This window comes from Pangasianodon hypophthalmus, chromosome 16 (assembly GCF_027358585.1).
Source record: "Pangasianodon hypophthalmus isolate fPanHyp1 chromosome 16, fPanHyp1.pri, whole genome shotgun sequence".
Classification (NCBI taxonomy): domain Eukaryota; kingdom Metazoa; phylum Chordata; class Actinopteri; order Siluriformes; family Pangasiidae; genus Pangasianodon; species Pangasianodon hypophthalmus.
Window position 1 is genome coordinate 2,312,677 of NC_069725.1, and position 24,077 is coordinate 2,336,753.

The 24,077-nt window shown below is 37.3% G+C and overlaps 1 protein-coding gene across 1 annotated transcript in view; it reads right to left on the minus strand.

Moving 5' to 3' along the window:
- Positions 1-13,696, minus strand: part of LOC113545634 (high mobility group protein HMG-I/HMG-Y) — a 36,953-nt gene extending 23,257 nt beyond the window's left edge. Inside the window, exon 1 of the mRNA XM_053240842.1 lies at positions 13,562-13,696. The gene's annotated coding sequence lies outside the window, so the exon portion shown is untranslated. The remainder of the gene's footprint in view (positions 1-13,561) is intronic.
- Between the last annotated feature and the right edge of the window lie 10,381 nt (positions 13,697-24,077).

The following is a 24,077-nucleotide window of genomic DNA, read 5'->3' on the forward strand; positions in this document are numbered from 1 at the left end:
ACTAACAGAGACAAACCTGGACGTTTGTGATCACAAACCTGCAATAAATGCTTCAGAAAAATACAGGAAGGTGAGCTAGCATTAGTCGGTTGCTAGCTAATAACCGGGCTTGTGTTTGTTTACAATCCAAAAAAAAATGCTGAGAAAAATCCCTAAAGCGTGCAATTCAACTCCTGAAATCATTTAGCAGCTGTGAAATTTTATAGCAGGCAGGAATTTGCATAATTAACGCGCAATAACACCATGCAATAAAAGCAGAAATGGGAAATACCTCCGCGCGCAGCTTTAACTGGAGGTGTTTTAAGTACAGCTGCGATGCCCCCCCCCTCCCCACCCCCCCGTATTACTACGGAAGCCCGCAAGGTACAAGATGAATGAAGGGAGGGAGGGGGAACGCGAGACGGAAATTCGAACACGCAACATGTGCAAAGAAAACTGGCGCGCAAACAAAGAACAATAACTACAAAGCACATCTCAAACCCCAGAAATCTCAAAGCAGGACGACTCAAATCATTCATATCGAATGCAAAATGATTAGAGGTAATACTACAACATGGAGTATTTTAAATATATATAGATATATATACACACACACACACACACACACATCATCCTGATGCAAAACAGGCAACTTTAAAGCACAATACCAAGCATAATAGCTCAACATAGGCTATATACAATACTCCAGAATCCTCAAGCACAAATCTTTCTAAAGCATAAGGTAGTGTTTCATTGTTGAACATCCAACTTGAAGGATTTAAACATTTTTTAAAAAGAAAAAAAAAAAAAGACCCAACTACAAATTAGCACAAAATAACTTTCAATGCATCAAATTGCTACTGTAGGCTAGAAGTTTATCTGAATGAAATAAAAGTCAGTTTTACCTCTTTGAATATTATTATTATTATTATTATTATTATTATTATTATTATTATGCACTTTATAGCAAATTCAGAGTGAAATTATGCTCTAATATCATAACATAACCTGCTAATGCAAAGTGATCTAAAATGAAAGAATTACATTTCAAAACATCCTCCATGTGAAAGTGTGAAAGTGGGAGACTTTCATACAGCCTGCTGAGGGAGATATTACTTTATTAGTGACTAATAAACCGGAAATCCAAGGTGTTTAAAAGTATCAGAAAATCCAGTTCACCAAAACAGTGCTGAATGAACAGAGTCTCAAAGTGAGCTCTGTAGGAAGGTTTAATCCAAAGCTCAAGAGTTTACTGGGTATGTGGGTTTCTACTAAAGCATAATACTCATAAAAACATCAGCATTTGGTAAAAAACAAAAAACCCGCCACTCACACCACCAACACCACCCCTAACACCAACCCCAACACCAACCCCAACACACCAACACACACACACACACCACAACAACAATGTCCGACTGCATCACTTCAATTTAAAGTGGATTTAAAAAAAGAAAAAAAAACTCCAAAGCCAGCTCAGCCCAAGCAGCATCAATTAAAAGCAATCTAGGAGTAGCTACAGAGACAGGATTGCGGATATAAGGATGGAGTTTCATAATAAATAATATATCACAATGAGCGGAAATTACAATGAAACGCGTCGTCGCGCTTTTTCCGACTCGACCCTGATAAGTCATATTACTCAAACTCTAAATCCAATAAAAGTCCCCAAGGTTGAGAAAAAAAACTCCCACAGCACGTAGGACTGGGCTGGAAATGAGAAATCAGGCTGTGAGAAGAGGTGAAGATGAAGATAAAGGAATTACCTTGTGAGCTGAAGGCAGAGGCGCGTTGGGGAGAGTGTGTGTAGTACAGCGCGCAGGAGCCGTGCAGTGTTCAAGTGAGTGAGAGAAAAGGCGCCTTCAGGCCATTTTAAAGGGGCTTCCGACTGAGAGAGACTGCACTCGGGGGAGGGAGCCAAAAAGGGAGGATGGGAATGAGCCCTGCCTTGTGTTACTGCGAGGAGGGAGCTACATTTAAACCATGCTCAATATTATTATTTATGAAATCGAGGCTATTTCCTAAACTCACATCCACTACATGATGACCAAAAGTTTGTGGACACCTGAGCATCACATCCATGTGGAGTCCTTCCCCCCAAAAAAATTGAAAGCACACAATTGTATAGAATGTCTTTGTATGCTGAGGCATTACAATTTCCCTTCATTGGAACTAACAGGTCCAAACCTGTTCCAGCACGACAACGCCGCTGTGCACAAAGCGAGCTGCATGAAGACATGATTTGAGAAGATTGAGGTGGAAGAACTCGAGTGTCCTGCACCTCAAATCCACTGAACACCTTTGGGATGAACAGAACTCCAGACCTCCTCAACATCCCAACATCAGCGCCTGATCTCACTAATGCTCTTGTAGCTGAATGAACACAAATCCTCACAGCCACGCTCCAAAATCGAGTGGAAAGCTTCCCAGAAGAGTGGAGCTCATTATAACAGCAAATAATGAGATGTTCAACAAGCACCTATGAGGGTGATGGTCAGGTGTCCACAAACTTTTGGCCATATAGTGTATTTATAGGCATGTAGAAACAACAAGACAGTAAATATGACACACACTTGAGGGGAAACCTAACCATAATGGGGAAATACACTTGAAAAAAAAAAGTCCTATACTTTACATATCATGTTGTTTAGGTGGTGTTCTTAACTTTTGTACTTTTAATACACATCTTTCACCTGGAAACATGGATATAGTGGATGTAATATAACTTTAAAAGCAATTGAAGTTATAGAAATGGACTGTACTTACCTTTCAGAGTAAAGCATTAATAGTACATTACATGTATCTTAAAAAGAAAAAGAAAAAGTCCTAAACTGTAGTCTACCTTTCCTTGTTGTTTTGGTGATGCCCTTAATGATTATACTTTTACTATGTATCTTTCAGCTGGAAACATGGATATAGTACATATTTAAAAAGCATTTAAGCTAGATATATGGACTCTATTACCTTTTAGAGTAAAGTTTTGCTACAGTTTTTCTCAGTGTGTACAAATCCACTGGACTTACAATACACTTGCGCAGTAGTGAAGGAGTGAATGCTTAAGCATATTTCTCAACAAGATGACGTAGTGAGTTCTTTCAAACATTAAAAAAAAAAAAAATGGGGAAAAATACTCCAAATCCACTTTCAGAATAAAAAACCCAGTACCTAAACAGGACCTTGAATAGATATCTTTCACCTGGGAACATGGATACCTTTAGTATACCTTTAAAAAGGATTTAAGCTACGTATATTCTATATAGTATATGAACTGTAATTACCTTTTAGAGTAATGTTTTACTAGTACACGACATGTACCTTCCCAGGTAAGATTCATACTAAAGGTACAGTACAAAAGGTGTACGATCACAGCAACGAGAAAAAGAGAGACTACAAACATTTAAAAGTAATACAATAGTGGTATTCTGCCAAAAAACTAATTACAGTGTGTTAACAACAGCAGTCAAGTTGGGTCAAGTAGATTTAAAAAAAAAAAAAAAAAAAAAAAAAAAAAAAGTATTTATTTATAGTCATTCCATCCACATGCAATCATCACAACAGGCCTACACTCTCAGAAATAAAGGTACTTTTTCTTGTGGTTGTGTTGGTACCATCAAGAGTACATCTTCTGACCTTTAGCATGGTGTACAAAGCATAGATTATACACATAATCCAACTATTCAAATATTAGATCATTATTTAAATGTGTACAATAATATTTATCAGAGCTGGAGAACATTTGTCCCTGAACCTTCCATCCATCCTCTGAGTTGACGTTATTTACTTGTTTTTTTCCAGTCAATTCAATTCAAGTTAAATAAGCTAATAAGAAGAACTCAATGATAATGGTTTGTTGTGATTTCCAGCACTGGTGGTGGAGGAGTGTGTACTTTACATACAGTGCTTTAAGTCTAACTGTCAACTTTATTATCATATATAACAAAATGAGATAGTGAGCCCTTTCAGTGGTGTGTCACCCATTTGAAAAAAATATACCTTTCCTCAAGGGTAAATATTTTGCACCTTTAATATTTATCTTTCATCTGGGAATGTGCATATAGTATACCTTTAAAAAGAATTGAAGGTATGTATGGTAAATGGACTATGATTAGCTTTTAGAGTAAAGTTTTAATGGTACATGACATGCGCCTTCCCAGGTAAAATAAACCCTATTAGGTACAAAAAGGTGTACATTTGAGAGTACCACTCCATCATCAAGAAAAATGATAGTTTAGTTCTCTTTTTTTCTGAGAATGTACAAATTTTAAAAAGGAGTTTTACCAATAATCTGATTACAGTGTGTTGTATAGATTCTTCATCATCTGTTCATCTTGTGTAAGTAAGTGCTTTATCCCTGGAACACTGGGCGTGAGGCGGGAATACATCCTGAATACATCCTGAATGGGATGCCAGTCCATTGCAGGACACGACACACACACAAACACACACACACACACACGCACACACTCATTCACACCTACTGGCAATTTAGCATTGCCAGTCTACCTACTGGAATGTTTTTAGGAGGTGGGGGGAAACCGGAGAACACAGAGGATGGAGGAGTATTTACTTCACACACAATGCTTAAAGTCAAAATCATATTGCATAACGAAATGAGATAAAAAAAAAAAAAAAGACACTTGCAAATATAAGGTGGAAAAACCCCAAACCTAATCGATGGGGGAATCAATGGTGAAAAACCCCAATTACAAACCTTCAGAAGGACCGTAGTGGTGTTCTGCCAGTAATCAGATGTAGATGCTGCATCATTTATTGTTAATAATAGATTTATTTATTATGAAGAGCTTTTGCATAAATAATATTTCAAACTACACTTTGATATTATGGGCTATTTTGTGTAGATTTCAGTTCTAAAAAGTGGAAAAGTTCAAAGGGGGTGAATATTTATGCAAGACACTATATAGAATTTTTTATGATGTTAAAATTTGCCTGAGTTTCTGGTTAGAGTCTACATGTAATCCACATTTTTTGCCAATTTGAGCTTTGGATTTTGGCAAAATATGTATAAACAATGTTTAAGATCTTGCCTTTTGTTGTTAATTGTTGTTTTTTGTATAGATAATTATATGTTAGTTTATTTTCTGATTTAAACCTCATATATTGTTGATAAAACAAACATAAAGGCGTGTACACATGGCCAATTCCAATAGTCTTCGAATCAAATGGCAAATTGTCCTAGAGTTTGAAAGTAAATAAATCTAGATGCCCTCTTTGGTTTTTCATGTCTTCTTTCTTTCTTTGTGGAGGTAAAATTTCTCTTCAAAGAAGGTGACCAAGCCGGGGGGAAAAGGCGATATATGTGAGCCATCAGCGGCTCAGACGCAGTTAGCAGCTTTGGATTGTGTTGCAAATGAGGATGAAATGTTAACCCCTGTAGGCCTATCACTTTACATAGTGAGGAATGAGGGATATCACACCTGAGGTCTGGGAAGGTCTTCAGTCATTCAGGTCACGTTGAATGCAGGCAGTCAGAGACGTTTTTAGTCTTCGTCATCGTGAGTAGAACCGATAAAGAACCAACCTTGGAACAGTGGAGAACTTCACACCTGAGCTGTCTCACCTTAAACCCCAACTCTACGTCCACTTCTTTCACTTTTACTACTAAAACATTCACCCAGATTGTCCCTTAAACTCATTATGATGTGATTATTTTGATTTTAACAACAAGCTGACTATAATTAAATAACTTACTTTTTTTTTTATAGGCTATTGAAAATCACTAGTAGTATGATACTCTATTATGCATTGCATCTCATCAGGTAAAATAATGTTCAGTATAGATGAATTGATCTAATATGTCTAATTTTGAGATTTTGATAACACAAATATAAGATTATTAAGCCTATTTGTACACACTTTTACTTGTTTAAGCTTGTTTCATTCACAAAAAATTACCTTCCAATAGAAAAGCTTATAATCGGGGATTTGTTGAAGTCTTCTGTAAGGAGAAATGTGTTTATTTAACATTTATGGAAGGAGTCTCCAGTTTCAGTGCTTTGTAACAGTCAGTAAGCTTTCTCAGTAACAAAACAAATGATTTTTGTCTTAGTAACTTCATGAGAGAGAAAAGAAAGAGAAGCTGGTGAGGACTGAGACTGATTATAGCTTCTACAACGTAAGCGAGAACAGGAAGTTCTCACTTACTATAAATGAGTTACTATAAAGGGATAAAAATATGACATGTCTTTCATTAATAAATAAAAAATAATTGTAATTGATGGTGGAAATAAGTGGAATAGAGCACTTTAGGAGAAATATTTTGGGTTGTAACAGTAACTCAGTTTCACTGCACCACCCTATTATTGATTATTTTCCTATAACAGCATGACATAAAGTGAATGAAATTAATAATTTAACATACTCCCTTATAACAACTTGCCTGCTAATGGAAAATCTGATACAGAAGGCATGAGTTTTGGGCCAATTTCTTTATTAAATCTTCTAAGAATACTTCTAAAGAGTATAACTACACTGAGTATAGAAAAGTTAATAAAGTCAAATGAGAGATTTTTTTACTTTTAGAATTAAACGGTGCAGAAGTTAAAGCATGAAACTGGTATCTATTTGAAAGCACTAAATAAAACAAATTGCTGTAAAGTATGTAGCAAAGAGCCACCACAATCGGATCTTGTTGGCTACTGCGTGATTAAACACGTTTAACACGGCCGTGAGAATTGTCCGGGTTAGTCATCAAAGCTACAGCACTGTCATCAAATGCCTAAGTGAATTACTCATCTTCTAAATCTTATTACTGGTATTATACAGAACTGCATTAAACTCAATTACCACTGTGCTAATTTTCTATCCGTTAGCAATCCTTTTGTAAACATGGTCTTTTGGTAAAGTGATCCCCGATACAGTCAAGCACGTAAAACAATACTGAGAGACAGACTGCGAGACAGAGACACCTGAATGAGGTCATCGTGGGCTTGGTGCGTTTTTTGTTTTTTTTTCTTTCTCACACACACACATTCATAAATGTTCCTGTTATGAATTTAACAGTGTGTTATGTTTCACTTCACAGAATTATATTTTAACAGTTAAAGTCCTTAAAAAATGAAGAATGTGTGATTTGGAACAGTGTACAAAGATATATTAGCTAAAAGAGAATACCTTTTAGCTTATTTAGTAGCTAGCTAAAAGCCTGCTAGCATATTCGCTTAGCAGTTAGCATGTATAAAGATTCATTCTGGTGAGGAAACAGGGACGCTAAGCACACATAACCTCTAGCTTATAGATAACAGCTAATTCTACATTTTTTCATTACACAATCGTTTAATTCATTACATTTGTAAACCAACTCGTTGCTGTTTCTCAGTGTTCAAGCTAACGTGTGCACATTTCGCTATGGCTAATTCGTACATATAGCAAATAGTTTGAAAGGTGAGACTCTAGATATTAGGATTTGGGATAGAATTTAGTTGGCTTTATGTGCCCTTGGGGAATCCTGTTGCTCACTTGCAAAGTTGTAGTTGTGAAATATTTAAGGTATAAATTCATCACAAAGGTTAGCTAGATACCCATTTAGCTAAACTGATCAACCTTTCATAATATTTTCCCCCAATTTTCACGTGTAACACAATGAAACTGTGGCAATGTACACCGATGTTTAAATATGTGTCTATGTCTAAATTGAAAAAAAAAAAAAAATTACCTACGTTTTATTTCACCCTTCTCCTTTCGTCATAATGAAAGTTATTGAACAAGCAAGTCCAAAACCCAGGTTTATTTCAACCTTATTTCTGAAGCTCTTACTTGTAATTCTGACTAGAAATGACGTTCATGTGCGATTTTGGGTCGGGAATTTATACCTACAATCATTCTGATACCACATAGTGCCATTATTTCGAACTAACAATCAGGAATGTAAGTGATGCTACCACATTTAGAGAAATACAATAATAAATAACACATTCAAATTAGAAAGAAATCCCTATAACAACATGGAACTGAGAAATCAAACGAAAAAAATTCTTAAATGGTTTACTAAAATTAAAATTATAGCACTAAAATTATATTTTTCTCTCTCCTTTTTTAAACAGAGACATTGCAAGTGCAAAAAAATCCATTAGACACGAGCTTTGTTTGTGGTTTCAAGGATACAATACCTTTAACAGTTTTTCTTGCCTCTGTAAATGATTAGCCAAAAAACCTGAGCACTAGCTAACTAGCAAGCTAACTTAGCCGCAGTTAGTAAATAAAACTGTGATATTTATGGTATATTTTGACAGAGACTGAAAAAGTGACTCAAGTAATGAAGACTAATGAAGTAATGATACTTAAATCCCATTCATGTCAAATTTGAGCTAGTTTACTAGCACTTAGCCAACTGGCTAACTACTTGAACTAGCACATAGCTAACTGGCTAACTGGCTAACTACTTGAACTAGCAGGAGGACTTTTTCAATTTGGATATTCATATTCATACTTGGTATTGTCTGTGTATTTAATGATGTAAAATTATATTTTCACTATGAAATAAACAAACAGATGCTCAGGTGTGTGTGTGTGTGTGTGTGTGTGTGTGTGTGTGCTTGTTCCACTCTGCCATTGTGTTTTTACGGTCGCGCAAAGATTGTTAACAGTCATCGTCTGTTGGTCTAAACACGCCACGGAGACACCCATCAAAAGCTAATTTGCTTCATAATGGCAAGAGACAAGCTTTATCATGCATGTAGGATTATAGTGTGGAAGCAGGCAGACACACACACACACACACACACACACACACAGACAGAGTAGTACTTTAAAGCCTAGACCAGCTCTCGGGTGGTCTTGAGTTCCTTCAGCCATGTGGATTCTCCAACCCTCCCCCACTCTCCCTATATGGTGATCCTATGTTCCTACACACACACACACACACACACACACACACACACACACACATGCACATGCTCTGTGGAAGCAGCCACACACACACACACACACACACTTTTTTTCTTTCTGTCCATTTTTAGGATCCATACAAGCCAAAAATCCAACTTCTGGGATTCCCCACTAGTAGTTTCTGGCTCGTGTGAGATCTGGATGTGACTCACCTACACACACACACACACACACACAAAGAAGTGGCCAGGGATATTGTTGCGAGAGACTTGGGGGCAGAAGCTATGGAGAGGCTCTGTTTTCTTTATGTGTGTAAATGGAGGAGGCGGAGGATTGACTCATTAGCCGTGAGCTGAGTCTGACTCACAGGAAACGGAGAGGAAACAGCGGACACAGGAAGCGGTGGACGCGGCACACTTCACATGCACACGCAGCCTCATGCCGAGATTAAAAAAAAAAAAACGTAAATATAACCAGAGCTCTCGTGTCTGTGTGATGCATCACGGGCTGTGAGTTTCCTGCATAACCGCCGGTGAATGAACCAAAAACATGCCCTGCACTGAACCAGATGAGTGGTCAATGAATTTAAACATAAAGCCCACTCTAAAATTATTGGCACTGTTTAAGAAAAAACTATGCACTATAACTAAAATGTTTGACTCAAACGACTGGAGATTTTTAAATAAAATACAATATATCATTTTAAATTGTTCTCATTATCCAGGAGCTAGAGCAGGAGAGGTTCTTAGACTTGCGTTCGATCTTAAGACAATTTTTTGTCTTGACTTGGACATGTCTTGGATTTTTTTAGCATTTGTATGTGGTCTTGGGCATTGGTCTTTCTGGTCTTGGTCTGCGAAAACAATGCTTGTGTTGTCTTTTCTTTTTGCCTGCAGTCTCCATGACAGGAAGTAATTTCTTCTTCTAGAAAACAGTTTAATCGTTGGCACAGTGCACAAATGAAGCCGACAAGTTGTAGTAAAGGCTTGGCCTCGAAAAGAGATTTGATGATCTCGATCTTTACTCACTTTCATTTGGATTTGATTTTGACTTGGTGTCATCCCCCTTTTGACTCGATCTCGGCTAGTCCTGGTCTTGGACTTGACAATGTCAGCCATGACTACTGCCTTACTTGGGGTTCTCACCAATGGGGATAAATACTTCTGCAACTTTTATGTTTTTATTTGTAAATATTTTTGCAGACTACACTATATGGCCAAAGGTTTGTGGACACCTGACCAACACACCCGTATGTTCTTCTTCTCCAAACTGTTACCACAAAGTTGGAAGCACACAATTGTATAGAATGTCTAGCATTGTATAGCATTACAGTTTTCCTTCACTGAAACTAAGAGGCCCAAACCTGTTCCAGCATGACAATGCCCCTGTGCACAAAGCGAGCTCCATGAAGACATGGTGTGTGAAGGTTGGAGTGGAAGAACTCGAGTGTCCTGCACAGAGCCCTGACCTCAGCCCCACTGAACACCTTCGGGATGAACTGGAACACCGACTGAACCCCAGACCTCCTCGACATCCCAACATCAGCGCCTGATCTCACTAACGCTCTTGTAGCTGAATGAACACAAATCTCCACAGCCACGCTCCAACATCTAGTGGAAAGCTTCCGAGAAGAGTGGAGCTTAGTTACAGGTTGTAACACTAGAAAATGTTGAAACGTTTAAAGGAAGGGTGAATACTTGCAAGTCAGTGTATGTCCTCTTTTCCTGAGGTATGAAATTTATAAAATAAATTTATAATGAATAATGAAATAAAATTTAATTTTATTTGTGCAGCTTTACAGAAATCCAGATTCTGATGTAGATCCCCAATGAACAAGCCAGAGGAGATCGTGCAGAGGAAAAACTCCCTGAGATGACACGAGGTTGATTGTTTGAGAGGAAACAGACTCAAAAGAGAAGCCATCCTCTAATATACACTCACTGGCCACTTTCATGCAAAGTGCTTATTCATGCCAATACTCAATCAGCCAGCCACGTGGCAGCAAAGGGCTGAAACGCCTTGTTGATGAGAGGGGTCACAGGAGAATGGCCAGACATGTTCGAGCTGACAGGAAGGCTACGGTAACTCAAATAACCACTCTTTACAACCGTGGTGAGCAGAAAAGCATCTCAGAATGCACAAAATGTTGAACCCTTGAAGAGGAGGGGCTACAACAGCAGAAGACCACATCGGGTTCCACTCCTGTCAACCATGAACAGGAATCCAGACAGCTGAAGATTGGAAAAAGACCATGCGATGTGATGTGATTGGCTAAACGGATGATTGCATGAATGCGCAGATGTTCTTAATAAAGCAGCTGGTGAGTTTACGTATGTGTGTGGTGATCGTTTCCCCATCAATGTTAGCGTGAACAGAGATCAGTGGAGTGAAGAGATGACGATGAGGCTCGTGTTTTAACTCTGTGAGTGAACTTTACCTCAGGGGATGAGACAGAGACTGATGTGAATAATGCTGATAATCAAAGCGAGCACTCATTTCCTGTTGTAAACTTTTAATTCTTTACAATTTAGCAGTATTTGGCGGTTTTTAAAAAAAATTCCTCTGGTTGAGATACATGCAAAACAAAAAGCTACTTCAGCAAAGACTTCAGAACTTAAAAAAAGAAAGTCAAAATTTGACCATGTGAAGGGTTTTTCCAGGCCACCCCACATATAGATCTTAATGTATAAGCATACCGTGAGTATGAGTGTTGAAAAAATATCTGCAGCATTTCTTAGGAGAAGGTGAAATTATCTACCGCAGTGTGAAAATGAATCATAAATGAAAATAACTCTGTGGCAAAGAAGCACGAGGAACAGAAAAAAAAAAGAAACGAGTTAAACACACCATTAAGCACAATCAGGGCCATAATAAAAAAAGAAAAAGTTTGAATAGAAAAGGACATCCACATGCGCAAACCTGAAAATATCCATGAGCTTGTAATGTTCAGCATGGAGAACACTAAGGGTCTGAAATCATCTACAAGCGTCTTCAACCTTGCAGAGTGCTGTTACTTCGACGTGATTTTATTGTATTTTATTTTATTATCTTTTAAAATCCCAGTAATCCCTAGACTTTATGTAAGCTCGGTACAACACTCTGGTCAATTAAAGTTGCTTTTAAATTTACTGTTAAATCTGACTTGACTTGACTTGTTATTCCCTCAAAGGGAATAACACACTAATGGTGGGGGTGGCAATAATTTTGAAACCAGTGTTTCACAAAAAAAAAATAACCTAAGAAAAGAAACTGAAACTATAGAGCATCCTACTGTTTAATCTCGAAATATCACAAGTCATTTGTCCTAATGTTTCCTGAAGGGTGCCAATAATTATGGAGATGACTGTAAATAACCAACAGTAAACAACATGTTAAAACCTCTTGTAAACAAACCATTCCTGAACATAGCAACATGCTTTTGAATAATGGAAGCGAGTGAAAGTCAGGTACTTTCCGAGTCTTTTATTTACGTGCCCTAGATGACATGAGTCACCTCGAGTTACATACCGAGAGCTCCACATCCCTGAGTCATAATAAATAAGGAAGTGAGAATGAAATTATCGACCAAAAATATGTGAGGTTTTGTACTATTAAATACTTCCCCTTTAACTAATTTCCCCCAGTTGCACATGAATTTCATCATAAACAATTATATCTTGAAATACAGAGAAAATAAATCCATAAATAGATGCAACAAGACTAATGAGGCACAAGTCTCATATGGTGAGAAAGACACTAACTTTCTCAGATTGTTAATTGTATCAAATAATGATTTTATTCCTGATTAACCGACATTCTTGAATCAGTTAGATGCTCTAAATAAGAAGGAGCGTATTTTATTTGTGCGATTCTACAATTGAGGTAAAAATGAAACTGTATGTACAGTAGGGTCCGAAAGTCTGAGAGCACTCATGAGAATGCTTCAGTTTGGAGTTTTTTTTTTTTCAATTTAACACAAAAGTTTTCACTACAAATGATTTTCTCAGCAACAGCGTGAGTGAAAAGTAGAATCTTCAAAATATTTCCATGAATTTCAGAATTTGTTTTGTGTCCCTTTCTTTGCTTTAATCGCAGTGTGCACTCGAGCAGGCATAGACTCCACAAGTTTGTGTAAATCATGATCATCCATTTTAGATCAACTAGATCAGAACATCGTCTGATCAGACGCTTCAGTGGAAGAGATTAGACATGAGGAAAATCTGACCTTTTGTACAAAGCAGTTAACATGATCAGTGTAACCCATTTGCTTACTTTTCAAAAGGGAGCTAGAAATTGTTCAACATCTTGAATGTTGATGAATAGTCGGGATGTTGCACATTTCCTTTTTTTGTTTTAGAGTTTTCAATTCCAAATTTTTTAAAGATCTTCAGTGTGGTCTGGGACTTTTGGACCCCACTGTATATTTATTCATCATTTTCTCAATCTAAGAAAACATGCATTTAAACATTTAAAATTTGTGTTAAACCACCTCAGGCAACAATATCTTTTTTTTTTTTCAGTTTTAAAAAAGGTTTTTTTTAAAGTTTTTTTTTTTAAATTAAAAAAAAGTTTTTCAAAAGGTTTAAATAAGTGGAATCTAATCTAACAGGGTTTTTTTTGCAAAGAATTAGCAAATACACAAAATGTATTTAACTAGCATCCATGCTAATTCCATAAAGACTAAAGAAATTCCAATAACATACTTAAAATTAATTTTTGTAAATTAATAATTTGCTTTTAATCTATAACCAGGCTGTACCTTCAAAGCGACCTCAGCAGTCCATGTCACAGTATTATTATTCAGTCCCTTGTCATTTGGAGACTGGACTTCTGCAGCTCGCTCCTGGCAGGTCTGCCTCTGAGCGCCATTCGACCCGTGCAACTCATCCAGAATGCAGCTTCATGGCTGGTTTTCAACCTTCCTAAGTTCTCCCACAGCACCCTATTGCTACGCTCCCTGGACTGGCTTCCTGTAGCTTCCTGCATCAGATTTATAACACAGATGCTTGCCTACATAGTCAAAAAACGGACCAGCACCCACTCACCTCAAACCACTTATCACACCCCACACTGCAGCACGCTCCCTCCCATCCTCTAGCACCGCTCGACTGGTCCCACCTTCTCTCAGGGTACGAGGAAGACCTGCATCGAGACTCTTCTCTGTTCAGGCACCTACAGTAGGTGGTGGAATGAACTTCCCCTAGATGTCCGAACAGCTGAGTCACTGGCAGTGACATCTAAACACCTACCTCTTCCTGAAGTACTTAAATTAGCGCTTTAATTTAAAAAATTGTGTTGTCTGTGTGTTGTCTTAGATTCTTAGTCCATGAACTAGTGAACCAGTATCAGGATGTATTTATTGATAGAGACTTCAGAGCTCTTCTGTACGTCGTTCTGGATAAGGACATCTGCCAAATGCAGTAAATGTAAAAGTAATTAAAAAGAAATTTAAAAAAGAATGAGAAGAACATATTTTTCTTCTTCTCATGATCTTCAGGAAATTCAGATGATGCAACTTCCTTGTGGAATGTTCCAAATATTTCTTAGGGGTGAGTGTGTTCAGGTTAGAAGTGTGAGGGATTGAGGTAAAATGGACATTTTTCATAACCGGTAATCGAAAGGAATAGAAAAGAACGGTTCAAGCACCGGATGTTAAACGGATTTACAGATTTCTGAAGTATTTTGCTGATTAAATTTCAAGCTAAGGTGCTGTTTTACCTTGTTATAAGTTATTTGTTTGAATCATGTGCACAGATTGTCATGAAGGAAACTTTAAAGTGTGGTTAAAATGTCTTTTAGCTGTATTTTACATACAGATTTGTAAATGTGATGTCACTGGAACATACATTTCACCCCAATCATGGAATCAGTCATATTTTTGCTAGATATAGTATGTTTATATGGTAGCCCTGGTCTCTCTTGAGACACAAATAAATGCCTTACGAGTAGATTTAGTACCCAAGTGAATCCGTTTTGCCAGAAGATGGCGCTAATGAGTAGTGTTTTTAACATTTCTAGTAAATGAATCATTTCCTGAGTCGATTCGATGTGCCGATTCTTTTTTTTTTGAAGCTTTTAGGGGCACAGATGGCTCAAGGTGCAATCTTCTATGTGCCTGAGCTTAACGCAGGGGATTGTGGGTAATTAACAGATGGTCATTGGTGTACAGGTTCTGATGGAGATATGGTAGCTATCCAGATGGCACAACGGTCACCGGAAATCTCCAGCTCTTATTGCACTTGAATGATTTCCAGCTGCTTTGCAAAAAAACAACAACAACAAAAAAAAAAGTGCTTTAGTGTTTTAACTTCTTACATCTGACTATAATACTTTTCCAATAAAATAACGAATATTCATATAATAATAAATATTCATTTTCATTTTCGAGGTCTCGTTCATAATTAGTAAACTGAAATTATACAGTCTGTAAGGAATGTTTGAATTCACTTCATTTTTAACATTTTTATTTTTTAGTAACAACAAAGGATAAAATATTAAATACAAATCAGTGTAGATTAAAAAACAAAACCAACATTAGGGGTAAAAACATTATTTAAAAAAAAAAAGGTTCAACAAATATAAAACGTTTGCACAGATTTCAGTTTTTTTCCCCCGTAAAGTTTTAACATTTTGAAATAATCTGCAGATTTTCATTTACACCCCGACCATTTCACTATTTTGTATATATCAACATGGCAATATGATAAATAAGTTAATTACAAACAAATATCTGATAAGGCTGAAACGTATCCTAGCATCTCTTTCTTCAAAGCAAATATTAATATTAATTTCTTTTTCAAAACAAGTTTGTAACTCATAACCGAAACATGCTGAAGAGTTTCAGGGCTCCTGTCACAGAAAACACATTTATTATCTACTGTATTTTCATTTTAATTTGGTGGATAACAAGGGTTTTAACTTCTATAAATTATTTAGTATTAAACCTCCTGAAAGTAATATTTATTAGCATCTAAATCTGTTTTTTTTTTTCCCCTAATCAACCCATTTTCCACATCAGCAATTCCAGTATACTGTAACAGTAAGGATATTGTCTTCTTGATATCTTAAAACTTTCTTAATTCATCAGTAAATCAGAATATCCTTTCCTTGTATTATGATTCAGGATGTAAATAATATTCCAGTTCGAATGAAATATTACTGTAACTGCATCAAGTCAAATATCGATCCATATTTTTATATAAATATTAGAGCTGTTCACAAACTCAGTGGAATGAATTAAATATTCCACCATCAGCACTGATTTATTTTCCTAATTTAAAAAAATAAGGTTTTTAATGTTAAGATTTTTAATTTTTATATATATCTGTTGTTCCATATTGTAACTCTATGAGAGGAAAAGTTATACTCGTACAAAAGTGACAAAACACCCGAGAAAACCAGCACGTTTTAGGGTTATTTTTCACAGTTACACTCCAGTAAAAACTTCATAATTCAAAAATTTCATACTTCAAAAATCAAATTTGAAATTATACACCACATACTTTGCTTATTTTTGTACACTTTATCTTCAAACTAACTATTTAACATTCTGAAACATAAAGCATTTAAACCCATTCCTCCTATAGATAGCAGATCATTTCTTTCTTTTTTATATAATGAGGTTTATTCCTCCAAATACATTAAAAAAATTTTAGAGTCAATTTTTAAATAACTGGAAATTATATTATCTAGAGTCAGAAGCATAAACTAATCCAGACAAAATATTCGGCTGTTTAAAGAAAGGTGTCTTAACAACCATGAATCAATTTTTTTTCCTCACATGAACATATAAAAGGGAAAAAATTCAAATCATTTCTACTTTAAAGATTTTTGCAAAATCTTAATACCAAAATATTAACCAACATCTTCAGGAGAAATATTGCATATGGATATTATTGATATTATATTCTCCAAGAGCCGTCAGTTCAGTAACTTTACAGGCTTTAAGCTTTACTTTGAGAAGGTTTTGTTTGATTTCACTACTTTAGAAAGAAAGTAAAGATGTGTGTGTGTGTGTGTGTGTGTGTGTGTATTGTTCAGTATGTAATTAAATTATATTAATTCTAAAGGATTTTATTCATAAGCGCAAATTCTTAAAAAAATTAAACCTCTATTTTGAAAATGCTATATTTTGAAAACAATATAGAACTATATGTTAAAGTTTTATCCACTCTGGAAAAAAGAAATGCTTAAAAAAACTTTGTTTTTGTGTTAAGTTTGTTGTTTTTATGTAACCCACTTATTTTTTTAATAGCTTTTATTATTAATCTTTTTGTTCTATATGTTGTGTGTGTTCTGTTTAAACTATTGTCTACTTCCTCTTTGCGTTAACAAAAACACAAAGAAAGAGACAAACAAACACAAACAAAAAAACTCCCGTAATTTTACAGGAAGTTGGACGCTTCCTGGTTCAGAGCGGAACGGGTCGATCACGTGACGTGACCTGACCACAAACTTCAAGACACAAACACGCCAGTGTTACAGACTGAAAGTAGTGACACAGTGTCAAGTTGAAACACACAAACAAACAAACTGTTGTTTGCCGTCTCTTTAAATTTTTGCATTTTTATTTTATTTATTTGCAGAAAGCAGCTGTGTTGAGATTCATCAGATGTCTGGATTTTTTTGTTTATTTATTTATTTATAGCTTTGTTAGATATTTATTAGTGTCTGTAGGTTGATTATAGTCACTATTTTAACGTCTTAAAACAATTTATTTATTTATTCCGTTTTGACGTCATGGGTCGCACGTGTGCTTATCACGGCTGTAAGAGCTGTGTTCGACTGCACACGTTTCCTGCAGATCCAACATGGAGGTGAAATGGGATTTCTGTCTCAGAGACACCTTCGACTCGAACCCTGTAAAGCCGCAGATCACGTGACCTTTCTGTCTCCAGTGAGCTCGAGTTAAATTTCGACGCTTTACTAAGGTTACTGTTAGGAAAGTAACTACTGATAATCAAATACGTAAGGAATGAAACAGGATGCTGTGGAATAATGTGCGGTGTAGTGAGTTTGTTCTACTTTTTTCAACTATTACAATTTTTATCCGTTTATAGTTACATTTAATGTTGTGGAACATCCGAGAAACAAGTTAGTTCCTGTTCTCACTTACGTTATAGCAGCTATAAACAGTCGTTCCCTCATCAGCAAAAAAACAAAACAAAAGAAAATCACAGCTTGACATGTTACAGAGAAACTGCAAAGCGTGAACTCCTCGGTCCTGAAGATGTCATAAAACTTAAAGTTACAGCTTCACCTCAAAGCACTGACACTGGAGACTCCTTCCAACGATTATACATACTTCTTTGTTAAATAACAATATTTTTTTTAAAATGTTTATCATCAGTCTTAAATTATGTGGAGCGTTTACAGTATAAAATCCATGTGAATGAGTTATTATAAAAACAACAGAAGTTTAAGTTTATTAAAATAAAAAAACAGCACTGCATGACACACAAGTGTCATGAATTAAGAGACACCTGGCTAATAAAACTAGCTAAGTCTCATAAAAGTCAGTAATTCATTCATTAATCTTCAGTAACACTCCACTGTCTTGAAGTAAACATAAGTAATGAAACATTGAAACAGACCCACACACACACACACACACACACACACACACACACACACACACACACACACACACACACACACACACACACACACGGTGTTCCAAAGGTCTCCATAAGTAGGGGACTGTGTATTCCAGCACCACATCAGTTGTGTCTTCATCAGTAGATGTTGGTGGACGTCCACTTCTCAGTTGGTCCTCAACACTTCCAGTCTTTTTGAATTTGTTAATAAGTTTGGTGACAGTGTCGTGTGTGATGTTCTCGCCATGTTTCCTGTTAAAGTCCATCGCAACCTTGCGACAGCTTCCTGATCCAGCCATGAGAATGATTTCAATACGTCCTTCTTCTGTCAAAGGCGTTCTTAAAGGCTATCTGAAAAAATGATAAACTAAGTATGAAAAATTCTGGAAGACATTTTGCTAAACCCTATGTGTGGAGACTTCTGGGACGCCCTGTGTATGTTTATATATTTATAGGTACTTTGATTCTCCTAGAAAGATACTTGTGATGTTGGTTGCCAGTGTGAACCTCTACAGACTGAAAGCTGTGACAGGATGGACTCAGACCTGCAAAAATGAAGAATAAAGGTGAGTTACGTAAGCTTTTAGTACTTTTCAGTACCCCATTGTGTTAATGCCTTTAGTAGAAACTTATAATAAAAAAAAAAAAAAAAAAACAGCAGTGATTTGTTGTCATAAAGAGAAGAGAAAGAAAGAAGCATAAGTTAACTTTTCACTTTAGCTTGTTCTGCTTTTTCATCTGAAATTACGCTCAGAACTGTCAAACTCTGTTTAGATAACGGGCAACATCATACTTCGTCTAGTGCCGAGTGGGCCAGACAAAAAATTTCTGTTTACTGACCAATAACACATCAACTCTTAAATGTGGTCATTTATCAGTATTTATCTAGAAGGTACAAATAAAACAAATGTAAAAGTCACATTATTATTTATTCCCATCGCTGCAAAAGACCTAAAAATTGGTTCTTCTGGAAAGGGATATGATTACAGCGTCAGATTCTCGGCTTGTTAATGAGGAATTACTGTATACATCATTAGCCCATTTTATTAGTAGCTCTTATTATAAACTCTTATTGCTCTATTTTGCCCCCTAGTGGAGTAACGGAGCGCATTTTTTAATCTTTCAATTCAATTACGCTCCACAAGAAGATTTTAATATAGAACGCAGATTTTAAAATCATTTGGTGGTCTGAAATAGACACTTTATCACACCATATGTTTGACACTCCTGGTTTAAAGCATCTTTTCCACCATAAGAACAAAACAGTAACCATTTCACCTGGATCTAAATTGGCATGGAGCTCTTATAAATGATGATTCTTCACCGAACTGCCTGTGTGGCTCAACAACCTGTACACTGATCACACGAGTGTGTTCGTTTTCCATCACATTTCTCTACGCGTAGAAGTAGGAGGAGTTTGTTTGAAGGACAGATAAGCATGAGGCAGAATCACATTTTAACACACTTGTATTTTTATAAATTTTAGTTTGCATATTCAGCTTTAGGAAAGTAGGTTACAGTGACGTGTTTTGAATGAATGTAGTTAGAAATGACGCAAAAACTATTCCCAAAATCACAGTTTTGATTATATTGGCGCAGATCGGGTGTCCATAAACAAGCACTCGTGCACCTGTTCCTATAATCTGCATGCCATACGCTCTCATTCACGTTCTCATTGATATCATCAACGTGAGGGAAATTGGGGAAAAAATCCTTTAAATCCAGAAGGTGGTGCGCTTTTTGGCTTGTGTGTTTTTAAATGATGGATTAACACTGTGATATTTTTAGATTCACACACAGAGAAAACCTTTTAAACTGTAACATGCCTAGATCAGAGCAATCAAGTTATTAAATTCTCGGCCTACAGAGACTCTGGATGTCCTTCGCCATACCTGCGGGTTCTTCCGGGGTCTCCTTCTGCCTCTCTTCTCCGCTCCGCCCTTCTCTTCAGTTGAAACGGCGCCCTTGTCCTTGCCAGTCTCGTTTATAATCTCTTGCTGGTGTAAAGAAAATACAGTAGAAAAATAGATTAGGATCGATGTCCATCAACCAAAGTGCAGACCAAGATTAGTATATACTAACCACTGCAAACTCGGAACACCCCACAAGATCTGCTGTTTCGGAGATGCTCTGACCCAATTGAATCGCCATCACAATTTGGCCCTTGTCAAAGTCGCTCAGATCCTCACGCCTGTCCATTTTTCCTGCTTCCAACACATCAACTTCGAGAACTGACTGTCCACTTGCTGCCTAATAGATCCCACCTCTTGACAGATTCCACTGTAACGAGATAATCAATGTTATTCACTTCACCTGTCAGTGGTTTTAATGTTATGACTGATGTGTGCGTGTGTGTGTGTGTGTGAGTGAGAGAGAGAGAGATGTACTAAAAAATACCATATTTATTAACACCTAAAGAAAACCAAATCTAGGTATCTACAAAAATACTTGATTTTAACATAAAATCAGTTGCTTCTAGTCATTTTTAAAACTCTAATTAAAGTAAAGATGTCACAATATCTCAGACAAGCGTATTGTTTTATTACACTCACCGAGCACTTTATTAGGAACACCTGCACACCTACTCATTCATGCAATTACCAATCAGCCAATCGTGTGGCAGCAGTGCAGTGCAGAAAATCATGCAGATACGGGCCAAGAGCTTCGGGTAATGTTCACATCGGTTGGAAATGTCTTGTTGGTGAGAGAGGTCAATGGAGAATGGCCAGACTGGTTTGAGCTGACAGAAAGGCTGCAGTAACTCAGATAACCACTCTGTACAATTGTGGTGAGCAGAAAAGCATCTCAGAATGCACGACACGTTGAACCTTGAGGCGGATGGACTACAAGAGCAGAAGACCATGTCAGGTTCCACTTCTGTCAGCCAAGAACAGAACGCTGAGGCTACAGTGGGCACAGGAGCACTAAAACTGGACAGCTGAGGACTGGTCTGATGAATCTCGATTTCTACTGAGACGTGCAGATGGTAGCGTCAGAATTTGGCACCAAAAGCATGAATCCATGGACCCAATCTGCCTTGTGTCAACAGTCCAGGCTGGTGTATCTCCAATATGGCGCCGGCGAGGTTGGCTGCCGTCACGACTGCTCTGACCACACTTTGTTTTTGTTTATTTTTTGCACTTTCCCTTAGTTTAACCTCCTTTTTTTTTAACCACAGCTATCACCAGATACAGTATAAACGCTCTTATTTCTATTGCCTTACAATCTACATGCCTATCACCGTTTTAAACACTGGACCCATGCTGGCCGAGCGAGATCCTGAGGCGGAACAAAGGACACGACACGAAGCGGCAGCCCTCAGGAACAGGTTGAGGGCTCGAGCATATCATGCTCCCCTGCCTAGCATCCTGATAACCAATGTCCAGTCTCTGGCGAACAAGCTCAGTGACATCAGGGCCAAGGTCAAGTTCCAGAAGGACAATCAGGACTGCAATCTCCTCTGCTTCACTGAGACATGGCTGAACCCGGTGGTACCGGGCCACACCATCCAGCCGGCCGAGTTCTTCTCGGTTTACCTCAACACCCTGATGAAGAAGGCCCAGCAGCGACTTTACCACCTTAGTCACTTAAGAGACTTTAAACTGCCCTCTAAGATGCTAAGGAACTTTTACACCTGCACCATCGAGAGCATCCTGAAGGGAACCATCACATCCTGGTGTGGGAACAGCACCAAGCAGGATAGGTGGCTCTCCAACTGGTGCGATCAGCTGAGCATACCATCCACACTGAGCTCGCTGACCTGCAGTCTATCTACAGCAAGTGGTGCTGGACCAAGGCCAGGAAGACAGTGAAGGAGTGAGTGAGCCATCCGAACAACAGACTCTTCTCTCCGTTGCGGTCAGGGAAGCGCTTCTGATCCCTGAAGGCCAACAGAGAGAGAACGAGGAGGAGCTCCTTCCCACAGGCCATTCAGGCCCTCAGCCAGGAAAACACACAGGACTAGAGCTTTGACCTTTTTGCATGACACCCACTACCTCAGCCTGATGTTGCACAGAATATATTGCACAAACAACTGCACATTTCTGCACCATATTCAAAATAAAGTCATACTGTTTCTGCTACCAATCTCTGTATCTCTAAATTCTATTATTATGTCACAGACAGTCAGAAAAACACTTCACTACACATCGTACTGTGTATGGTTGTGTATGTGACAAATAAAATTAGATTTTTTTGTAAATTTTGGTGGAGGTGGTGTAATGGTGTGGCGAATGTTTTCTCAGCACACTTTGGGCCCATTAATATCAATCAATCTGCTCTTGAAAGCTACAGCCTATTTGAGTATTGTTACTGACCATGTGCATCCCTTCATGGCCACAATTTACCATCTTCTAATGGCTACTTCCAGCATGATAATGCACCATGTCACAAAGCAAAACTCATCTCAAACTGGTTTCATGAACATGACAATGAGTTCAGTGTTCTTCAGTGGCCTTCCCCGTGACCCGATCTGAATCCAGTAGAACGGCTTTGGGATGTGATAGAGCGGGAGATTCGCAGCTCGAAGGTTCACCTGAAAAATCTGCAGGAATTGTGTGATGCAATTTGGACCAGAATCTCAAAGGACCGATTCCAGCATCTTGTGGAATCCATGCCACAAAGAATTGAGGCTATTTTGAGAGCAAAGAGACCGAGAGCCCTACCCAGTGTTAGTATAGTGTTCCTAATAAAGTGCCCAAATCTAGTTAATGCAGGAGTCTTCAATCTTACTCACAAAGGGCAGGTGTTTCTGCAGGCTTTATTACCAGGCATAAAGGAGGCGCACCTGCGAGCTGATTGGAGACCAAGATGAACTGATTAAGTGGAAACAGTTTTTGTGCCTGACACCTTTTTTTTTTTGTTGTTAAAGATTTATAACCTATTTGCATCATGCAGCAACCTAAATGGTGTATAATTTATCAATAAAAAAGTCTTTTTTTAGAATTTGTCATATTTTAGACATTATAGCATTAGACATTATTATTATTATGATGATTATTATTATACTATTTTAGCCTCATTCATTTACTTCTTAATATCTGATATTCAGACAGAATCAGAATTGATACTTCATGCAATTTTTAAGTTTAAAAACAAGACTAATAGCTAAAGTATCTGGATATACATATAACTAATTTATGCATCAAAAGGATTAATCTTAAAAAATTAATTTAATGAGATAAATATCTAGTTCTTCCCTCCAGTCTGACCTACAACTAAATCTCTACACATTATATATGAGATATATTCTACATTAGATTCGTTTTTTGGTTTCATTCTTTAAATAAACGCATAAACTCGGTGTTTTTGAAAAGGCAGCATGTTGTAGATTTCTCATGCTGACTAACAGAGACAAACCTGGACGTTTGTGATCACAAACCTGCAATAAATGCTTCAGAAAAATACAGGAAGGTGAGCTAGCATTAGTCGGTTGCTAGCTAATAACCGGGCTTGTGTTTGTTTACAATCCAAAAAAAATGCTGAGTAAAATCCCTAAAGCGTGCAATTCAACTCCTGAAATCATTTAGCAGCTGTGAAATTTTATAGCAGGCAGGAATTTGCATAATTAACGCGCAATAACACCATGCAATAAAAGCAGAAATGGGAAATACCTCCGCGCGCAGCTTTAACTGGAGGTGTTTTAAGTACAGCTACTACGGAAGCCTGGAAGGTGAGGAG